General features: G+C 45.7%; 1 long non-coding RNA gene across 2 annotated transcripts; it reads left to right on the forward strand.

Annotated features, from left to right (window-relative positions):
• Window positions 1–485: 485 nt before the first annotated feature.
• Window positions 486–3,632, forward strand: LOC127932023 (uncharacterized). 2 transcript variants are annotated; one of them, XR_008143608.1, is made up of 2 exons: window positions 486–2,584; window positions 2,671–3,632. It is a non-coding gene; the product is annotated as an uncharacterized LOC127932023 (long non-coding RNA). The 2 variants fall into 2 exon arrangements; XR_008143607.1 differs by having other exon boundaries at window positions 2,800–3,395.
• The last annotated feature ends 1,037 nt before the right edge of the window (window positions 3,633–4,669 follow it).

Consider the following 4,669-nt stretch of genomic DNA (forward strand, 5'->3'; position numbering starts at 1 on the left):
CATGTGTGTTTAGTGAGTCCTCCAGATCAGAGGCTGTAGGGATGACCAGGGATGTTCTCTGTTTAGTGAGTCCTCCAGATCAGAGGCTGTAGGGATGACCAGGGATGTTCTCTGTTTAGTGAGTCCTCCAGATCAGAAGCAGTAGGGATGACCAGGGATGTTCTCTGTTTAGTGAGTCCTCCAGATCAGAGCCAGTAGAGATGACCAGGGATGTTCTCTGTTTAGTGAGTCCTCCAGATCAGAGGCAGTAGGGATGACCAGGGATGTTCTCTTGATGAATGTGTGAATTAGAACATTTGCCTGTCCAGCTCAGCATTCAAAATGTAATGAGTACTTTTGGGTGTCGGGGGAAAATGTATGGGGTAAAAATTACATACTTTTACTTCACTACATTCCTAAAGAAAAAAATGTAATTAAAAAAAAATATACCTAGGCAAGTCAGTTAAGAACAAATTATTATTTACAATGACTGCCTAATTCCCCCCCCTGAAGTTCTGTTGTGTAGTCCTGGAGTCCTGTCGTGTAGTCCTGTCGTGTAGTCCTGTCGTGTAGTCCTGGAGTCATGTCGTCATGTCGGGTAGTCCTGGAGTCCTGTCGTGGAGTCCTGTCATGGAGTCCTGTCGTGGAGTCCTGTCGTGGAGTCCTGTCGTGGAGTCCTGTCGTGGAGTCCTGTCGTGGAGTCCTGGAGTTCTGTCGTGGAGTCCTGGAGTTCTGTCGTGGAGTCCTGTCCTGTCGCGGAGTCCTGTCGCGGAGTCCTGTCGCGGAGTCCTGTCGTGGAGTCCTGGAGTTCTGTCGTGGAGTCCTGGAGTTCTGTCGTGGAGTCCTGGAGTTCTGTCGTGGAGTCCTGGAGTTCTGTCGTGGAGTCCTGGAGTTCTGTCGTGGAGTCCTGGAGTTCTGTCGTGGAGTCCTGGAGTCCTGTCGCGGAGTCCTGTCGCGGAGTCCTGGAGTCCTGGAGTTCTGTCGTGTAGTCGTGGAGTTCTGTCGTGTAGTCGTGGAGTCCTGGAGTCCTGTCCTGGAGTTCTGTCGTGTAGTCCTGGAGTTCTGTCGTGTAGTCCTGGAGTCCTGTCATGTAGTTCTGTCATGTAGTCCTGTCGTCATGTCGTGTAGTCCTGGAGTTCTGTCGTGTAGTCCTGGAGTTCTGTCGTGTAGTCCTGGAGTTCTGTCGTGTAGTCCTGGAGTTCTGTCGTGTAGTCCTGGAGTTCTGTCGTGTAGTCCTGGAGTTCTGTCGTGTAGTCCTGGAGTTCTGTCGTGTAGTTCTGTCGTGTAGTCCTGGAGTCCTGTCGTGTAGTCCTGTCGTGGAGTCCTGTCGTGGAGTCCTGTCGTGGAGTCCTGGAGTCCTGTCGTGTAGTCCTGGAGTCCTGGAGTGTAGTCCTTATTAGACCAGATTCACTACCCAGAGCATTGGATAGAAGTTGTGCACTATACACTGAGTATACGAAACATTAGGAACACAAGCACTCAGGCCTGCTCTCTGTCTCCTATTCATATTGGGTTTGTCTGTCACAGTTGTAGATAAAAAATGTATTTCTGCCTCTCAGTCATGAGGTTGTCCATTGTGTATCTTTATGACGTGATGAAACAATTTTAAGAAGATGATATTCATTTTAGAGAAATAAAATATTATTTTTTTGTAGAGCACCCTCCACTCGTGTAGTTTTACTTCCTTTAAGAATGGTCCTAATGATCATTACAGTCCAGAATGGTCCTAATGATCATTACAGTCCAGAATGGTCCTAATGATCATTACAGTCCAGAATGGTCCTAATGATCATTACAGTCCAGAATGGTCCTAATGATCATTACAGTCCAGAATGGTCCTAATGATCATTACAGTCCAGAATGGTCCTAATGATCATTACAGTCCAGAATGGTCCTAATGATCATTACAGTCCAGAATGGTCCTAATGATCATTACAGTCCAGAATGGTCCTAATGATCATTACAGTCCAGAATGGTCCTAATGATCATTACAGTCCAGAATGGTCCTAATGATCATTACAGTCCAGAGATGAAAGAAGGTAATTAGCCTGATGTGGGTCTATTTTAAAGATCAAAGACACTTCCTCTCTGGTTCAGAAGTTAGTAAGTCTTGCCAGAGATGGTCTAAAATGTTCTAACAGGCTTTGTCTCGCTTGCCTTCTCATGTGCCTATGTCACACACACACACACACACACACACAGCAGTTGTGGGTAGAGAATATAGAGTAGTTAGTAGACCTGGGATGATGTAGACCTGGGATGATGTAGTTAGTAGACCTGGGATGATGTAGTTAGTAGACCTGGGATGATGTAGTTAGTAGACCTGGGATGATGTAGACTTGGGATGACAGAGTAGTTAGTTAAACCTGGGATGACATAGACCTGGGATGATGTAGTTAGTAGATCTGGGATGTGTCCCAAATGGCACCCTGTTCCCTTTAGATGGCTCTAAAGTACTGCTCTATATAGGGAATAGGGTGCCAGCCCTGGTCTAATGTAGTGCACTATATAGGGAATAGGGTGCTAGCCCTGGTCTAAAGTAGTGCACTATATAGGGAATAGGGTGCCAGCCCTGGTCTAAAGTAGTGCACTATATAGGGAATAGGTTGCCAGCCCTGGTCTAATGTAGTGCACTATATAGGGAATAGGGTGCTAGCCCTGGTCTAAAGTAGTGCACTATATAGGGAATAGGGTGCTAGCCCTGGTCTAAAGTAGTGCTCTATATAGGGAATAGGGTGCCAGCCCTGGTCTAAAGTAGTGCACTATATAGGGAATAGGGTGCCAGCCCTGGTCTAATGTAGTGCACTATATAGGGAATAGGGTGCTAGCCCTGGTCTAACGTACTGCACTATATAGGTGCTAGGGTGCCATTTGGGAACCAGATTTTGTTCATTAAAACTGGAATTAAGTGGTAGACACCTGGAATTCCCCAAAGCAGAATAATTTTTTAAAATACAAATTTTTAATACATTTTCCAGTTTTTATTTCTGCGTTATTTGACTGCTCTATCAGGTTTTAGGATCATATGTTCAGATTAATTTATCTCCAGGAGTGTTCGTATGGATATGGACTGAAACGAACAACTGTGTCTTGGATGGGCTTCTGCTTTCAGAAATGCTTCTGACATGTAATAGTAGTATAATTTTAAAGTCATCTAAAGCAGTGTTTGTTGAGACTTTAGTTCTATGGTTTGTTATCTTTGTTAGATAATATGTTGCGGTGTTAGTTTTAAAACAGTAGGTGACTGTGAGCTCTTTGCAATTTTGACAACGAGTACGTTTACATGCACACTAATAATCTGATATTAAATTATGGTAGAAGGCAGAGTATGGCGTTCGTCATGTAAACACCTTTTATTCTGCTTATCTTAGTTAATCAGTGGCAAAATCCAAGTAAGCAATACACCGATTTAAAAATACACCTGGTTTTCTGAACAATCTTTCAAAAAACGATTTATATTAACCTGATTCTCCCAAATAATAACGTCATTATTGTTTGCATGTGATCGTGCTCAATATTTGCCTTGTGGATTGTTTTTTCATTTTTTTTTCATTTACTTTCTTATTACCTCTCTACATATAGTAAGTATAGTTTCTCTTGGTGTGTATTTTTATTATAGATAATATAATAAAACTATTTTGATCCCGTCTTTATGTTTGATTTGATTTTCTTGGTGTTGTATTCTGACACATTGACCTTTATCGTCTTATTGGTCAGAGTTTTTATTCATTGTTCTCTCACACACACACACACATACACACACACACACACACAGACACACACAGCACACACACAGACACACACACAGACACACACACAGACACACACACAGACACACACACACACACACAGACACACACACACACACACACACACACACACACACACACACACAGACACAGACACACACATACACACACAGACACACACACATACACATACAGACACACACACATACACACAGACACACACACACACACACAGACACACACACAGACACACACACAGACACACACAGAATTAAACCTCAATCCCTAGAGCTACACACCACACCACACACACCACACACACCACACCACACACCACACACCACACACCACACACAGACACACACACACAGAATTAAACCTCAATCCCTAGAGCTACATAAAGGTATTGGGTCATATACAGTAGAATGTCATCGGAGCTGGTTTAGAACCAGACAATCTACGTTGTGCGAAGAAGGATGGGGAATAAATCCATGGGGGAGTCCAGTACACAGGAGCTCATCTCTTCAGTCTCCTGGGAGGGGGGGGGCTCTTCAGTCTCCTGGGGGGCTCTTCAGTCTCCTGGGGGGGGGGGCTCTTCAGTCTCCTGGGGGGCTCTTCAGTCTCCTGGGGGGGGGGTGCCTTCAGTCTCCTGGGTGAGAGAGGGAGAGGCTCTTCAGTCTCTTGGGGGGGGCCCTTCAGTCTCCTGGGGGAGGGGGGGGGGGTCTTCCGTCTCTGGGTGAGAGAGGCTCTTCAGTCTCCTGGGGGGGTGGGGCTCTTCAGTCTCTTGGGGGGCCCTCTTCAGTCTCCTGGAGGGGGGGCTCTTCAGTCTCCTGGAGGGGTGGGGCTCTTCAGTCTCCTGGAGGGGTGGGGCTCTTCAGTCTCCTAGGGGAGAGAGAGGGGCTCTTCAGTCTCCTAGGGGAGAGAGAGGGGCTCTTCAGTCT

Source organism: Oncorhynchus keta, chromosome 10 (genome assembly GCF_023373465.1).
Source record: "Oncorhynchus keta strain PuntledgeMale-10-30-2019 chromosome 10, Oket_V2, whole genome shotgun sequence".
NCBI lineage: Eukaryota > Metazoa > Chordata > Actinopteri > Salmoniformes > Salmonidae > Oncorhynchus > Oncorhynchus keta.